The following is an 18298-nucleotide window of genomic DNA, read 5'->3' on the forward strand; positions in this document are numbered from 1 at the left end:
GCCTCTACCAGTCTGAGTCTCTTGAGTAGCTATAATGAGTGAAGCCCCTGCTGACTCACACTAGATATACAGAAAGAGTGACAAACTTTTGTTGTATTAAGACCCTGTGATCTCGGGATTGCTTTTTACCACCAAGGGCCTTGTCCATCAAGACTAAAATAGGTTCTGAAGTACCAGAGCAGTGAACACAAAGCACAGTCCTTAAGCACTTGATAAATCGGGAGGCCCCTGTGGCTCAATGGGTAGGGCGCTGGCCCCATATACTGAGTGTGGCAGATTCGAACCCGGCCTGGGCCAAACTGCAACAAAAAAATAGCCAGTGCTCTGGTGGGGCCTGTAGTCCCAGCTACTTGGGAGGCTGAGGCAAGAGAATCACCTAAACCCAGGAGTTGGAGGTTGCTGTGAGCTGTGACATCACAGCACTCTACTGAGGGCAATAAAGTGAGACTCTGTCTCTAAAGAAAAAAAAAAAGAACTTTATAAATCAAGCCCAGAAAACCGAGTTCACTCAGAGAATCCAAAAGGTGGGAACAGAGCCTCAAAGGATGGCAAAGTCAAGAGTTAAGAGCTGCTAAAATGTGGATAGGCATGAGAGCAGGTTGGAAATAAAATTCAGAGGATACTAGCTAATTTCTAAACAAGGAACCAAATTAAAATGAACAATACTTGTCTTTATTATTTTCTCAGCTTTGATCCACAGGAGGTCTGGTGGGTTTGAAGGCTCAAAGTCAAGTGGATATGAAAGTGGCTGAAGCATAATTGCCACAGAGTTTGTGGAGCTTCAGATTGGTAGTACAGAGGATATAGGAACATGATGCAGGTGCTCTGACTACAGAGAAGGAGTAAACTATAGGACACAAACCCTGTAAGGATGACAAGATCTTCAGACGCATACTGATGTTGATGAAAGTTTCTCTTTGAGCTTTTGGTCATCACTATGTTAGCTGGGCGCTGTTCAGATGGACAAGAATGTACCTTTTAGACTGAGAGACAAACTAGGGGCTAGGTCAGAAGTCAAATAACTAAGTCCTCTGTCGAGGCAGATCCTGATTGATAGATTGGTTATGGAGGTGCAGATAAGGTCCAAGATAGGAAATGTCATTGTTAGGGAAGATTGGGTCAGAAACATTCACAAAAGCCCTGGGAGTTGGAGAGGATGCATTAATTCCTCAGGCTTCGTAGGCATTCCTTTGGTGTGAAGTCTCATTTAGCAATAATGTGCAGGATGTCATTTTTGATGCTGGGATTTGGAGACCATATTCAGGGCTGGTTATAATTAGTCAGGAAGCATGATGGTAGAGCATCAGCCTGAGCACATGATGCCCCCTGAGTTTTAGGTAAAGAGTGTCCACTAGCAGCTTTGGCTATTGAGTAAAAATTTGGAACATTTAAGAGAGGCAGCCTACCTAGTGTGAACAAACTATACTGCATGTGGCAGTTGCTATAGGACCCAATGGGATGTGTGCCCCAGCCCCAGCCTCAGACATTTCCTGGATGTGAGCCTCCAGGAAATGGTGGCTAAAAGTTGGAATTCCCATTTCCTGGGATAGTATTTGACCTCCACTTGGATCAATTTCCATGAGAAATGGGTACATGGTTGCATTTAACAAGCCTAATGTCTTTCTGGGATGCACTTGATCCCATAACTTTGCTATAAGCTAAGAGGGTAGAGCAGGGTTCTCAACCTGTGGGCCACGAACCCTTTGGGGATTGAATGACCCTTTCACAGGGGTCACCTAAGACCATCCTACATATCAGATATTTACATTACGATTCATAACAGTAGCAAAATTAGTTATGAAGTAGCAACGGAAAAAATTTTATGGTTGGGGGTCACCACAACATAAGGAACTGTATTAAAGTTTCATAGCATTAGGTAGGTTGAGGACCACTGGTCTAGAGACTATAAAACATCAGCCTGGCTCAAAAAGGTCAAAGCAGAGATAAAGCGTGTACTGTTTGGATCATAGAGCAACTTCCAAGGACTTAAGAAATCACCTCACCTTCTGAATGAGTCAGTTAGTTCTGTTGTCAGGGTAAGACAGGAGTGAATGAACCATTAGTAATATCCAGTGCCCCCCAATATGGCCATGATCTATGTTGAGGCCTTGGTAGTCCTGGTAGGAGTTTTTTACATTATAAAGATCTCAGGCCGGGCATAAGTTCAAGTAGATACTTATACTAGGGAGAGGGGTGATAACAGCCAGCCCCCTCAGTGTCCTTGTAGGTAGTTTACATCTGGAACCTCTGTCACTGAAATGGCAGAGGAGCTGATGCTCTGGGGGCCAAGCAATGTTGGAGGGGGGAAGGCATGAGTCCTTCAGGAGATAACCTGGCTGATGGATTTCAGCTTGGAGAGACCCCAGACAGTGGGGGCAGCATGTAAGATTGATAGCAGCTGGCTCTGTACACACTGCCTCCACAAAGAGCTGGAATGAAGTGTTCTTGTTCTTTGGGGTCACTGCCCTTTCTTCTTGCCTCATCCTCAACATTTCAACCTCAGCAGTATTGCTTCCTCTTTTTTCCTCTCTATTTTTTTTAGAGTCAAGGTGTCATTATGTTGTTCAGGATAGTCTTGAACTTCTGGCTTCTAGTGATCCCCCTAGCTGAGCCTACGGAATTGCTGGGATTACAGGCATGAGCCACCATGCCTGGCTCCCCAACTAGTTTTTAAGGAGAGTGGACTTTGCCCAGGTACAAATGAAATGCAGAAAACCCCTCTGGTAGCTGAAGTCTGGAGCACTGCACCACACATATTGTTCACCATCAATCTGAAGATGTCAGGTGGAAATGTGGGCATTAGGAATGAGGCTGTGAAAGAATGACCAGTTGTAGCAAGGCAGGTCAAGGCTGGCATGGCTGACCTATAACAGATCCTCCACTTGGTGCTGGAAGCTCCCTCCACCCCTCACCTAAATGCAAAAATGTTCTGATACTGGAATTTTGTCTTCTCTCCTGGCTGGCTCGCCAAAGCTGATACCGGAGTTTCAGGTTCTTGGTCTCGGTGATTAGAAGAATAAATCTGTGGAGCACAGATAGGTAGTAAGACAGAATTTATTTAGAGAAAAGAATACGTTTACACTAAAGCTCCCAGAGAGAAAACCCAAGTCAGAGAGAAAAGCTCTCTTTGTCTCTCCATCTAGCGGTATATGTAGGTGCACAGGTTCCTTGGCCAGGAAACGAATGGACACAGTCTTCTGCTGGGGCAAGGTGAATGAATGGACACAGTCCATTTACGGAATTGAGACCTAGGAAACTTACACGAAATTGACCTAGGCAAAGGAAATGGGGATTCCCTATTCAATCATACGTGTAAAGGGAAGGAGACACGGGGGCGCCAGTGTCTCCCCAGCAGTTGTTCGGCCCCTTTGGCTATTGGAGCCTCCAGTGGGGGTGGACCCCCGGGACCCCTCCCCACCTTTGCCTACCCTCCAGCTCGCTGGTTCCTTTGCCAGCTGCTGCCTCACCAAAACTGCCAAGGCGGAGGCGGCAGGTCCTCCAGCTCAGCTGGGCTGAGCTGGCTGGGGCGGAGCCGTGCCACCTGTCCTGTATCAGTTCCATCCCCCCAGATAGGGCCCCAGTAGACATTAAAGGCATAATGTGGCTGATGTTGGTGCTGGTTAGGTCAGTTAGGATAGAACAGCTGAAAGAAAAAGATCCAGAGGGAGGGTCCAAAACTCTTCAATAGAGAGCTATAGTGAAGACTGGAGAGGGCAAGTTGTGTCAGGCCTGAGGCGTGACAAAAAGCAGACATAGCTAGAAAATTAGGAGCCAGATAAAAGGAAGGTAAGGAACAAAGACAAAAAAAAAAAAAAAAAGTGGGTGGGTGAGTAGGGAGGAAGTGGTTCTAGTCAGGATACTAAAGAGGGAGGGCTAGGCCAGGCGCTGTGGCGTATGCCTGTAATCCCAACACTCTGGGAGGCCAAGGGCCGAACTCACAAGTTTGAGACCAGCCTGAGCTAGAGTTTGAGATCAGCTTGAGCTAGAAATAGCCGGATAGTGTAGTGGGTGCCTATATACCCAGCTACTCAGGAGGCTGAAGCAAGAGAATCACTTGAGCCCAAGAATTGGAGGTTGCTGCGAGCCATGATGCCACAGCACTCTACCAAGGATGACAAAATGCGACTCTGTCTCAAAAAAATAAAATAAAAATAAAGAGGGAGCCAGCCCCGGCCAAAAACCACAAAAAAATAAATAAATAAGTAAATAAATAAAGAGGGAGGGCTGAATACCCAAATCTGCATCGTGTTAAGTGTGACCTCAAGGTGCTTGAGTAAGTTGGCCAGATTTAAAGGCACAGATAGGAGTGTACATTATATAACTAAGAATATACGTACATGTAATACTGACCATAATTATTTAATGGTAATGATGGTGTTGATGACTATTTAAACAATAAGCTAAGGGAGGCACCTGTGGCTCAGTGAGTAGGGCGCCGGCCCCATATACCGGGGGTGGCAGATTCAAACCCGGCCACAGCCAAACTGCAACAATAACAAATAAATAAAAAAACAATAAGCTAAAAGAGTTGTAAAATACATTTGAAATAGTTGGGAAAATATAAATATGTACTGGATGCATTAGGGAATTATTGTAATTATGTTGGTTATAATGGTGATATGGTAATTAACAGAGAGAATACTCTTAATTTTTTTGCAGATAAAATATTTAAGAATAAATTATAAACGATAATTGAAATAAGCTTCAAAATGGTTTAGCAATATATACACATATATAAGTAAATATGACAACATTTTAACTAGTTTTGGGTACAGGAAATGACTATTGGGCTACTAAGAGTACTGTTTTGAAATTTTAAATATTGTTCTTTTTTTTTTTTTTGAGAGACAGAGTCTTACTTTGCTACCCTCCGTAGAGTGCTGTGGCATCACAGCTCACCACAACCTCAAACTCTCGGGCTTAAGAGATTCTCTTGCCTCAGCCTCCCAGGTAGCTGGGACTACAGACGCCCACCACAACACCTGGCTATTTTTTTTTTTTTTGCAGTTTTTGGCCCGGGATGGGTTTGAACCCGTCATCTCCAGCATATGGGGCTGGTACCCTACTCTGTTGAGCCACAGGCGCCACCCCAACACCTGGCTATTTTTTAAAAATTTATTTTATTTTTTTTTGAGACAGAGCCTCAAGCTGTTGCCCTGGGTAGAGTGCTGAGGCATCACAGCTCACGGCAACCTCCAACTCCTGGGCTTAAGCGATTCTCTTGCCTGGGCTCCCAAGTAGCTGGGACTACAGGCGCCCGCCACAATGTCCAACTATTTTTTGGTTGTAGTTGTCATTGTTGTTTGGCAGGCCCAGGCTGGATTTGAACCCACCAGCTCTGGTGTGTGTGGCTGGTGCCTTAGCTCTTGAGCTATAGGTGCCAAGCCTATTTTATTTTATTTATTTATTTATTTTGTGTTTTTTAGAGACGAGGTCTTGCTCTGGCTGAGGCTGAGGCTCTCACACCTGTGAGCTCAGGAAATATACTTGTCTCAGCCTCCCAAGAGCTGGGATTACAGGTGTGAGCCACTGTGCCCGGCCTTAAATATTGTTCTTAATTAAAGTTATAAATAGGGAGGTGCCATAGCTCAATGGGTAGGGCGCCAGCCACATACACCGAGGCTGGCGGGTTTGAACCTGGCCTGGGCCTGCTAAACAACCATAACTGCAACAAAAAAACAGCCAGGGGGCGGCGCCTGTGGCTCAGTGAGTAGGGCGCCGGCCCCATATGCCGAGGGTGGCGGGTTCAAGCCCGGCCCCGGCCAAACTGCAACAACAACAACAAAAAAAAATAGCCGGGCGTTGTGGCGGGCGCCTGTAGTCCCAGCTACTCGGGAGGCTGAGGCAAGAGAATCGCGTAAGCCCAAGAGTTAGAGGTTGCTGAGAGCCGTGTGACGCCACGGCACTCTACCAAGGGCGGTACAGTGAGACTCTGTCTCTAAAAAAAAAAAAAAAAAACAGCCAGGCGTTGTGGCGGGTGCCTGTAGTTCCGGCTACTTGGGAGGCTGAGGCAAGAGAATTGCTTAAGCCCAAGAGTTTGAGGTTGCTGTAAGTTGTGATACCACAGCACTCTCCAAGGGTGACAAAGTGAGACTCTGTCTCAAAAAAAAAGTTATAAATAAAAAGCTAAAGCATTAGCTTTTATCAGTAGCACTATCAGAACCTAAAATATAGCTACTCCGTTTTCCCGAAAATAAGAGTGTCTTATTTTAAGGTGTGCTTCCAAAGATGTGCTAGGTCTTATTTTCAGGTGACTTCTTATCTTTCCTGTAAGTAGGTCTTATTTTCAGAGGATGTCTTATTTTTGGGGAAACAGGGTATGTGTCAAACAATTTTACTAATGAGAAATCAACACTATATGGGTAAAAACATAGGGTATCAATTATTTTTTTATTTTTTGTAGAGACAGAGTCTCACTTTATGGCCCTCGGTAGAGTGCCGTGGCCTCACACAGCTCACAGCAACCTCCAACTCCTGGGCTTAAGCGATTCTCTTGCCTCAGCCTCCCGAGTAGCTGGGACGACAGGCGCCCGCCACAACGCCCGGCTATTTTTTGGTTGCAGTTCAGCCGGGGCGGGTTTGAATCCGTCACCCTCGGTATATGGGGCCGGCGCCTTACCGACTGAGCCACAGGCGCCGCCCAGGGTATCAATTATTAATGTTCACCAGAAACATTGGCCAAATGTCTTTAACATAGACTTTGCAGAGTAAATCTGAGATTAAAGATGGGTGATAAAATACTTTCCAAATTTCTTTCTTTCTTTCTTTTTTTTTTGAGACAGAATCTCAAGCTGTCACCCTGCACTTAAAGAATCCTCTTGCCTCAGCCTCCCAAGTAGCTGGGATTACAGGCACCCACCACAATGCCTGGCTATTTTTTGGGTGTAGTTGTCATTGTTGTTTGGTAGGCCCAGGCTGGATTTGAACCTGCCAGCTCTGGTGTATGTGGCTGGTGCCTTAGCCTCTTGAGCTACAGGTGCCAAGCCTATTTTATTTTATTTATTTATTTATTCTTTTTTTTTTTTGTAGAGACAGAGTCTCACTTTATGGCCCTCGGAAGAGTGCCGTGGCCTCACACAGCTCACAGCAACCTCCAACTCCTGGGCTTAAGGGATTCTCTTGCCTCAGCCTCCTGAGTAGCTGGGACTACAGGCGCCCGCCACAACGCCCAGCTATTTTTTAGTTGCAGTTCAGCCAGGGCCGGGCTTGAACCCGCCACCCTTGGTATATGGGGCCGGTGCCCTACCGACTGAGCCACAGGCGCTGCCCTATTTATTCTTTTTAGAGACGAGGTCTTGCTCTGGCTGAGGCTGAGGCTCTCACACCTGTGAGCTCAGGCAATATACCTGCCTCAGCCTCCCAAGAGCTGGGATTACAGGCGTGAGCCACCGTACCTGGTCTTAAATATTGTTCTTAATTAAAGTTATAAATAGGGAGGGGCCATAGCTCAGTGGGTAGGGTGCCAGCCACATACACCGAGGCTGGCGGGTTTGAACCTGGCCTGGGCCCGCTAAACAATAATAACTGCAACAAAAAAACAGCCAGGCGTTGTGGCGGGCGCCTGTAGTTCCGGCTACTTGGGAGGCTGAGGCAAGAGAATTGCTTAAGCCCAAGAGTTTGAGGTTGCTGTAAGTTGTGATGCCACAGCACTCTCCAAGGGTGACAAAGTGAGACTCTGTCTCAAAAAAAAGTTATAAATAAAAAGCTAAAGCATTAGCTTTTATCAGTAGCACTATTAGAACCTAAAATATAGCTACCCCGTTTTCCCGAAAATAAGACAGTGTCTTATTTTAAGGTGTGCTTCCAAAGATGTGCTAGGTCTTATTTTCAGAGGAGATCTTATCTTTCCTGTAAGTAGGTCTTATTTTCAGAGGATGTCTTATTTTTGGGGAAACAGGGTATGTGTCAAATAATTTTACTAATGAAAAATCAACATTATATGGGTAAAAACATAGGGTATCAATTATTAATGTTCACCAGAAACATTGGCCAAATGTCTTTAACATAGACTTTGCAGAGCAAATCTGAGATTAAAGATGGGTGATAACACCGGCCTGTCTTGCCCATCTCCAGTGAGGTGGAGCACGAGTGCACGTGTTACTAACATGTGCATGAGTCTGGGGCTTGCACGAATCTTCCCTCTAATTCACCTTCCCTAACCCCAACTTGGGAAGGTCCCTTTTCTGTTATCTTGTCTTCTTCTACAGCTGTTAAGTTATGGGAATAGATTCCTGAATACATCATTCATGAGTAAAATCCCTGAACCCACCACCTCCTACAGAAGCAGACCATGAAGAGAATCAACTACAGTCCACCCACATTTGTGAGCCTAACGAAGATTTGAGAAGACAGCAAGAAAAGTATTAATATACTTTTATCTCAAAATCAACACCCTCCTCTTACTGTTCTGACCTTGCCTTTTAATGTACTAATCAGATTTATATCTTTCAGAGATAACATCATCAAACCACAAACAGTGAAAAGGGTTCCAGCCCAGACCTGACTCTATTGCAGACCCTTGGATCACTGCATCTGAAGAAACCCTAACTGTCCCCTTCTGTTGATATAGGATTCCCTCATTCCAGCCTGGACAAGGGACCCTAGATTTCTCGGCCTGGGCAATTTCATGAAGAGAACACAATAACATTTTACCCCAAGCTAGAAGAATCAACCTATAGCCGGGCGTTGTGGCGGGCGCCTGTAGTCCCAGCTACTTGGGAGGCTGAGGCAAGAGAATCGCCTAAGCCTAGGAGTTGGAGGTTGCTGTGAGCTGTGTGATGCCACGGCACTCTACCGAGGGCCATAAAGTGAGACTCTGTCTCTACAAAAAAAAAAAAAAAAAAAGAAGAATCAACCTAAATTTCCATTTACTGTGAATCCTGGATCAACCTCCTCTGAGGAACCTCTAACTGCATCCCCATATCACTGTCCAAGAGGGAGGATTGATATAGGATTCCACCACTCAGGGCTAGACAGGGAGCCACCCCCCCATTCTCTGGGTCCAGGTGAGCTCAGAGGTCAGACCCCCATTTCTAGGCAAAAGCAGACTGCCTTTTTCGGGACACACCCTCTAGGTTCTGATGGATCATGAACAAAGCAGCCTGTGATGGTTTTTTGGGTGGTTCCACTTTGGAGCACACACCCTAATCCCTTCCATGTGTAATACTCTAGACTTAAGACCCCTAGATAAAAGAGCCCACGTGGAGACTCCCGAGTTGTGTTCTTCAGTTCTTTCCCCCTTCCAGAAGCTCTGGTGTTTTTTACTTCTTCTGTATTTCTTTCTAACTTCTAATAACAGTCCTATCTTACTACTGAAAAAAAAAAAAAAGATGGGTGATAAAATACTTTCCAAATTTCTTTCTTTTTTTTTGTGAGACAGAGTCTCAAGCTGTCACCCTGGACTTAAAGGATCCTCTTGCCTCAGCCTCCCAAGTAGCTGGGACTACAGGCACCCACCACAATGCCTGGCTATTTTTTGGCTGTAGTTGTCATTGTTGTTTGGCAGGCCCAGGCTGAATTCGAACCTGCCAGCTCCGGTGTATGTGGCTGGCACCTTAGCCGCTTGAACTACAGGTGCCAAGCCACTTTCCAAATTTCTGTAGCAGGACTTTCTTAGATCTCTCCTGATTTCAAAAATCTAAATATTCCTTTTCCAGTTCATCTATTTTAAGAGCACTAGGAGTAATGATTTCTCCTTTCAAGTATCTGTTATGTGATCCTTATCATTTTTTGTCTAGCATTTTAAATTGGCGTTCGTGACTGCCTGATTTATTCCCCAGTAGAATTGCCACTTCTTTAAGGGTCATTTTTCAAAATTCTGGATTTCTCTACCCCATATGTACATACCCAAGAATTATTTACTTATGGATGGACTTTAAAGAGTCATGTCATGAATATGTTTGCAGAGCCCATAAATCTTACAACCACTTTCCAATTTATCTTTTGCAAGCCATTATTTTCCAGTAGCCTGCATACTGAAAGCAAAGCTCATCCATATTCCCAATGATCAGAAGGATCCCCACTGTACTCTGGGAAGTGAAATTCCAGGAATACCTGCATGCTCCAAATTTACCCTTCCTGTAATGGAAATCCAGGGCTGACCTTTGCTGCCGAGGTGGTAGTTTCTGATTGCACAACAGTGTTCCCATTCCAGGACTGCAGGAGCCCAGACAGTCTTTTGAGAACCTCTCTCCCCACTAGAAACACAGACTGTTCATTTAGCAATTAGAGCTGTCAGCACAGCAAGCTGGCAAGAGAGAGAGAAGCATATGTCCCTGGGCAGGGAGCCTTTGACAAAGCCAGGAATTTAGGGCCCGGGGTGATAGGTAGGACAGTGTCACTTTGTCACTTCCCCAGCACCTATTTACATCTTGTATCCTGGCAAATGACATATGTATTAATCTCACTTATATGGTGGAGAGGAAAGTAACACAGAAAATGTGGGAAGAAGGTCCGAGGCTCTCCTAGGGTTCAGACCTAAGTACATAAGCTGCTTCATCCATTCATGCCTTCATTCAACACCTACCTACTGACTCTTCTCTATACCAGCAGTGCTGGCAAATGTGACATGGTTCTTATCATTGAAGGGCACACAGTGAGCCGAAGAGATTAAACTATAAATGAAAGCTACAAAGGGTTTCAGGCTTCCCGGAGCATGAGGAGCACCTAGAAATAGGAATTGACTAAATCTTCAGTCTCCATCGCTTTCATCTTCCCCTTAGCACTAAGGAGCCAAATTTCCTAACATTTCGGCATGCTAATTCTTCCCAGGCATCTTTGAGCTTTTCCATCATCTGACCAGAAAAGCCTGAAAGTCCTCAAATTTTTATGGCCTGTACTATTTGTACATTTTATTTTGCCCTATACAACATGTCGAGTCTGTTACATAAATCTTGTAATACCTATTTAGTATATAAATCTTGTTTCCTGAGATAAGTACCTTGATTGTGGTGAGTATCCTGTACTTTCACATAATGGCAAACATAATGCAACTTACATACTAGCTACCAAATATACTTTTTGAATCGAATAGTTACTGAATTATTAGAAGGCCTGAATTCTTTTTTTTTTTTTTTTTTTTTTTGTAGAGACAGAGTCTCACTGTACCACCCTCGGTAGAGTGCCGTGGCGTCACACGGCTCACAGCAACCTCTAACTCTTGGGCTTACGCGATTCTCTTGCCTCAGCCTCCCGAGCAGCTGGGACTACAGGCGCCCGCCACAATGCCCGGCTATTTTTTTTCTTTGTTGCAGTTTGGCCGGGGCTGGGCTTGAACCCACCACCCTCGGCATACGGGGCCGGCGCCCTACTCACTGAGCCACAGGCGCCGCCCTTAGAAGGCCTGAATTCTAACATGAATCGTTCTGACGTTAACTTGCAATGTGGCCAATTTGGCAAGGTCCCTTATCCCTTTCTCTAGTTCTCAAATGTTCCATCTGAAAAATGAAGAGTTGTCCTGCTCTTCTTAAACCCTCCTAGAATTGATGATGAAGGGCTGTGAAGAATGAATATATTTTATCTGGACACGGGTAAACAATTAATGTTGACTCACTTGCCACCCCCCCCACCACCCCCGAATTCAAGATATAGACATCAAAGAAAGATCAAGGTAGTGGACTTTGCTTGTCAGGACTTCTTCAATGCAACTGACAGAGATCCCACTCTAAAATACCTTAATAAAAAAGGAAATGTGGGCAGCACCTGTGGCTCAGTGAGTAGGGCGCTGGCCCCATATGCCGAAGGTGGCAGGTTCGAGCCTGGCTCCAGCCAAACTGTAACAACAATAAAAAAAATAGCTGGGTGTTGTGGTGGACGCCTGTAGTCCCAGCTACTTGGAAGGCTGAGACAAGAGAATCACCTAAGCCCAAGAGCTGGAGGTTGCTGTGGGTTGTGACACCACGGCACTCTACTGAGGGTGACAAAGTGAGACTCCGTCTCTAAAAAAAAAAGGGAATGTGTTGGTTCATTTAACGGAAAAGCCCCAGAATTAGTATTAGCTTCAAGTGGCTGGATCCTGATGTTCAAACAATGCGATGAAGTCCTATTTCTCTTCTCTCAGCTCTGTTCTCCTCCATTGTAGTTTCATGTTTTTTTTTTTTTTGTGGTTTTTGGCCGGGGCTGGGCTTGAACCCTGCACCTCCGGCATATGGGACCGGCGCCCTACTCCTTGAGCTACAGGCGCCGCCCTGTAGTTTCATGTTAAACAGATTCTCTCACCATGGTGGGAAAGATGGACCCAGGCAGTCTCACTGTGTTCAATTTCAGAAAAAGGCAAAGTCTTGTTCTGCAAGCGTAATTCTAGCACATCTCATGTAGGGACTGTTTGACTCATTTGATTTTGTCCTGGGGAAGGGAGAAGGAGTACAATTGTCTCAGCTTTCCTCCCCTTGCAGAAGGTAGAAAAGGCACCGACTGATACACGTAACTACCAGAACCACAAAGGATAAGGAAGGGAAAGTTCCCCAATGGAAAAAGGGATATCGGGCACACAAAATAACAGATAGCCACAGGCTCTCTGATTATTCTTACCTAATCCAGACGCAGGAAGAATTCAAGTGCCATAGAACCTACTGAGGAACCATTATTTATCCTAGAGGTAGACTGCTTCTTCACTTCCCTATCTTTCTCAATTTTATTTATTTAATTATTTATTATTTAGACAGTGTCTCACTCTGTCTACTGAGGCTGGAGTGCAGTGGCATTGTGATAGCTCACTGCTGCCTCAAAATCCTGGGCTCAAGTGATCCCTTTGCCTCAGCCTCCCAAGTAATTAGAACTACAGGCACACACCACCATTCCTAGCTAAGTTTTTATTTTATTTTATTATTTTTTTTATTGTTGGGGATTCATTGAGGGTACAATAAGCCAGGTTGTACCCACAGCCAATATTTTACTGAATGGAGTAAAACTGAAAGCTTTTCCTCTTAGAACTGGAACCAGACAAGGTTGTCCTCTGTCACCTTTACTATTCAACGTAGTGCTGGAAGTTCTAGCCAATACAATTAGGCAAGACAAGGAAATAAAGGGAATCCAAATGGGAGCAGAGGAGGTCAAACTCTCCCTCTTTGCTGATGACATGATCTTATACTTAGAGAACCCCAAAGACTCAACCACAAGACTCCTAGAAGTCATCAAAAAAAAAAAACAGTAATGTTTCAGGATATAAAATCAATGTCCACAAGTCAGTAGCCTTTGTGTACACCAATAACAGTCAAGATGAGAAGCTAATTAAGGACACAACTCCCTTCACCATAGTTTCAAAGAAAATGAAATACCTAGGAATATACCTAACGAAGGAGGTGAAGGACCTCTATAAAGAAAATTATGAAATCCTCAGAAAGGAAATAGCAGAGGATATTAACAAATGGAAGAACATACCATGCTCATGGATAGGAAGAATCAACATTGTTAAAATGTCTATACTTCCCAAAGCAATCTACCTATTCAATGCCATTCCTATCAAAATACCAACATCGTACTTTCAAGATTTGGAAAAAATGATTCTGCGTTTTGTATGGAACCGGAAAAAACCCCGTATAGCTAAGGCAGTTCTCTGTAACAAAAATAAAGCTGGGGGCATCAGCATACCAGATTTTAGTCTGTACTACAAAGCCATAGTGCTCAAGACAGCATGGTCCTGGCACAAAAACAGAGACATAGACACTTGGAATTGAATTGAAAACCAAGAAATGAAACTAACATTTTACAACCACCTAATCTTTGATAAACCAAACAAGAACATACCTTGGGGGAAAGACTCCCTATTCAATAAATGGTTTGGGGAGAACTGGATGTCTACATGTAAAAGTTTTTATTTTTTTGTAGATACAAGGTCTTGTTCTGCTGCTCAGGGTGGTCTTGAACTCTTGGCATCAAGCAATCCTTCCACCTCAGCCTTCTAAAGTGCTAGGATTACAAGTGTGAGGATTACAAGGGAAGTCTTGACTTCCCTTTCTAAATGCTAGTGGCATCTAACTGGTAGAGAGTTATTGTTCCAGTTTTTTCCTTCCTAGTTCTCTCATCCTCACAATTTGTAAGGCAAATGGGCTCCAAGGAGGCTGTGCTCCTTGTCTTAACTCGTGGGAAGTTGTGGTTTATTTTATAGGTGGGTCAAGGCATGATATAGCTAGCGAGGACCAAATATGAAATGACAGCAGATTTCAAATATAGATGGGAGCTGTAATGCATAGTATCTGACCCAGTCATAGACTGGGCCCAACCAGGATGAATTTGAAGGGCACAGAGGCTTGACTCAGGCTTATCAGAGACCAAGCTTATGAGAAAAGTAAATTCCATTCCCCATTCCAACTACTGGTAGATAGGTTGCTCATTTTCTCCCTGCTTTCTTAAATCCCTCAGCTTCTCTCATGAAAGTGAATTTACTGATGCTGATTGATCAGATTGAAAATATGAATTGGTTTGCCTAACAAATGCAATCAGTGTAATCTGGTTTATTGTACCCTCAATGAATCCCCAACAATAAAAAAAAAAAGAAAATATGAATTGGGTCCCATTCATTAATGATCACAGCCATTGCGGGTTGGAAGATAGTTCACTCACATGGCTGGTAGCTAATGCTGGCTCAGTTGGGCTATTAATGGGAGTATCTGGGCTTTATTCAACCTGACTTCTCCACATGGCTTGGGTTTCTTGGAATAGAAGTATTCTCAAAAAAAGGAAGCAGAAATTACCAGTCTTCTTATGCCTGGGCTTAGAAGTCTTAGAACAAGATATCCACCTCATTCTATCAGTAAAGGCAGTCACAGGATCAGTCCAAAGTCAACAGGACTTTGGAATAGGTGAGGAAGTACTCTTCACCTCTTGATATCAGGATTATAGGGAGGGAGAGGAGGAATCTTGTTGTTTGGAAGTCATCTTTGGAGGCTAGCTACCACAAACAGCTTGGGCTTTACCCTAATTTTTAATCTTTTAAAAAACTTTGCCCATTTGATAGTCAAACAATATTATTTTATTTAAATTTGCTTGTATTTAATTACTAGCTAGGCCAAAGTTTATATACACGCTTATAGACCATTTATATTTTTTTCCCATGGTCTTTATATCCTTACTCATTTTTCTTCTTTATGCTATCTTATTGATTTATAGGAACTGTTTATGTCATAGGCATTAATCCTTTGTTATATTTGTTTCAAATATTTTATTCCCACTTGTCTTTTTTTTTTTTTTTTGAGACAGAGCATCAGGCTTGTTCTTTCTTTTTTTTTTTGTAGAGACAGAGTCTCACTCTATGGCCCTCGGTAGAGTGCCGTGGCCTCACACAGCTCACAGCAACCTCCAACTCCTGGGCTTAAGCGATTCTCTTGCCTCAGTCTCCCGAGTAGCTGGGACTACAGGCGCCCACCACAACGCCCGGCTATTTTTTGGTTGTACTTTGGCAGGGGCTGGGTTTGAACCCGTCACCCTCGGTATATGGGGCCGGCGCCTTACCGACTGAGCCACAGGCGCCGCCCAGGCTTGTTCTGAGTAGAGTGCTCTGGTGTCACAGCTCACAGCAACCTCAAACTTTTAGGCTTAAGCGATTCTCTTGCCTTAGCCTCCCAAGTAGCTGGGAATACAGGTGCCTGCCACAATGCCCGGCTACTTTTGTTGTGTTGTTGCAGTTGTCATTATTGTTTTAGTTGGTCCGAGTTGGGTTCAAACCCTCCAGGCTCACTGTATGTAGCTGGGACCCTACCCACTGAGCTACAGGTGCTACCCCTTCCCACTTGTCTTTTTTTTTTTTTTTTTTTGGTTTTTGGCCGGGGCTGGGTTTGAACCCACCACCTCTGGCATATGGGACCGGCGCCCTACCCCTTGAGCCACAGGCGCCACCCCCCACTTGTCTTTTAACTTCATTCATTTTGCTATTTGAAATTTGAAAAAAATGTATATAGTCAAATCTATTGGTGCTTCTTTTTAGATATTCTTTTTTTCTTTCTTTTTTTTTTTTTGTAGAGACAGAATCTCATTTTATCACCCTCGGTAGAATACCACAGCATCACAGCTCACAGCAACCTCCAACTCCTGGGGTTAGGTAATTCTCTTGCTTCAGCCTCCCGAGTAGCTAGGACTATAGGTACCTACCACAATGCCTGAGCCACAGGTACCCTACCCACTGAGCCACAGGCGCCGCCCTCTTTTTACCGAGTTGCACGTACTCCTGGGGAAGGCCTTCTCCATATTAAGATCCTAAAAATATTTCTTCTATGTTTTTTACTGTGTATAGTTTTCAGATATTTACCTATAGAGATACTGAGGTTTTAAAATTTTTTTTGTTATTATTATTTTTTTTGGGACAGAGTCTCACTTTATCACCCTCAGTAGAGTGCTGTGGTGTCACAGCTCAGAGCAACATCCAACTCCTGGGCTTAGGCAATTCTCTTGCCTCAGCCTCCCAAGTAGCTGGGACTATAGGTGCCCGCCACAACACCTGGCTATATTTTGTTGCAGTTTGGCTGGGGCTGGGTTCAAACCTGCCACCCTTGGTATATGGGGCTGGCGCCCTACTCACTGAGTCACAGGTGCTGAGGTTTTTATACCAATTGTATGTGTTAAGCCTATGTCAACTTCTTCTTTTTTTTTTTTTTTTGTAGAGACAAAGTCTCACTTTATGGCCCTCGGTAGAGTGCTGTGGCCTCACACAGCTCACAGCAACCTCCAACTCCTGGGCTTAAGCGATTCTCTTGCCTCAGCCTCCCGAGTAGCTGGGACAACAGGCGCCCGCCACAACGCCCGGCTATTTTTTGGTTGCAGTTTGGCCGGGGCCGGGTTTGAACCCGCCACCCTCGGTATATGGGGCCGGCGCCTTACCGACTGAGCCACAGGCACCGCCCTATGTCAACTTCTTATGAGTTATGTTTGCTACAGATATATTTTAAGGGCAGCAATTTAGTAATATTTTAGATTGAGTGAAAATTTTAAACTTTTGTTGAATTCATTTGCTGATTTGATTTATTGCATTGATGCTTAGAATGATTTTCCTTTAAGGGTCTGACACTAAATTCTATTTTATTTCATTATTTTAAAATTTATTTTACTTCTTTTATTACTTTTTAATCTTTAACTCTTTCATCCATCTAGAAGTTACATTGGGCTACAAGCCACTTACCATAAAACATTTATTTAGTAATCCTTATTCATTGTTTTTAGTGGTGTTTCTTTTTGTCATGTAATACATTTTGACATATAATAGGATCTACTTTGGGCTTTCTCTTTCATGTCATTACTCATAGTCCAATTTAAAGAAGGGGATTATGTTATTTTGGTTATAGTTGCTCTATTGTATTTCTTTCTTTCTTTCTTTTTTACAAAGAGGAAGTTTAGAGCACTTCCAAAGAGAGTTGTAAGTGGGTGCCTCTCATGATGGAGGAGAGAGAGACTATTTTTTGTTTTGGAAACAAGGTCCCCCTCTGTTACTTAGGTTAGAGGGCAGTGGCATCATCACAGCTCACTACAACCTCAGACTCCTGCCCAAGCAATCCTCCTGCCTCTGCCTCCTGAGTAGTTGGGACTATAGGCATGTGCCACCATGACCAGCTAAGTTTTTCTATTTTTAGTAAAGAGGGGGCTCTCACTCTTGCTTAGGTTTGTCTTCAACTCCTGACTTCAAGTGATCCTTCTGCCTCAGCTTTCTAGATTGCTGGGATTAAGGCCCCGCTTCCGGCCTTATTGTATATTTTAACATCTTAGTAGGATTAGATTCCCACTGGTGCCATTCTTTATTTCTTTTGAATAATCTGTTTCTTTCACCCAATTATTCTTACTGATATAAAGGTTGGACAGTACATCAGGGGGTCCAGTCAACCAGGGTTTCTATAGAATGGCTCTAGTTACGGGGCAGGAGACTGTAGAGTCCTAGGTAGGGCAACTTATCAGAAAAAAACAAAAGACAACTAAGGAGCTAAAACCTATGTAGCAGCGGAGGAGAAATGACACTATGGGTTTGAGGTACAGAGTGAGAAAAGAGGAGAGAGTGTCACAATTCTAGGGCTATCTGGAAATCTCAGGTTAACAGGGATCTGAGACAGCGTTTAATCATTCTTAATGAGTGAAAATAAATTTTAATATTTTTTCAAATTTTAAAAACTATTTTATTAATACAAAATTATACTTTGTATTAATAAACATCCAAAGATCTGGAAAATATGAAAAGGCAAATGTGTTCAGAAATATTACCCAGAGATATCCTTATTAGTAGACCCTCCATATCTCTTCTTTGTTTAATGGCAACCCAGATGGGACTGTTGTACACATGATTGTTTCTAATCTCCTTTTTTCATTTGAAAAAATATTTTGGAAA

At 43.7% G+C, this 18298-nt stretch overlaps 1 protein-coding gene across 1 annotated transcript in view; it reads right to left on the minus strand.

Moving 5' to 3' along the window:
* PAIP2B (poly(A) binding protein interacting protein 2B) overlaps nucleotides 1-18298 on the minus strand; it is a 113323-nt gene that overhangs the window by 76890 nt on the left and 18135 nt on the right. The window lies entirely within an intron of this gene.

This window comes from Nycticebus coucang, chromosome 4 (assembly GCF_027406575.1).
Source record: "Nycticebus coucang isolate mNycCou1 chromosome 4, mNycCou1.pri, whole genome shotgun sequence".
Lineage (NCBI taxonomy): Eukaryota > Metazoa > Chordata > Mammalia > Primates > Lorisidae > Nycticebus > Nycticebus coucang.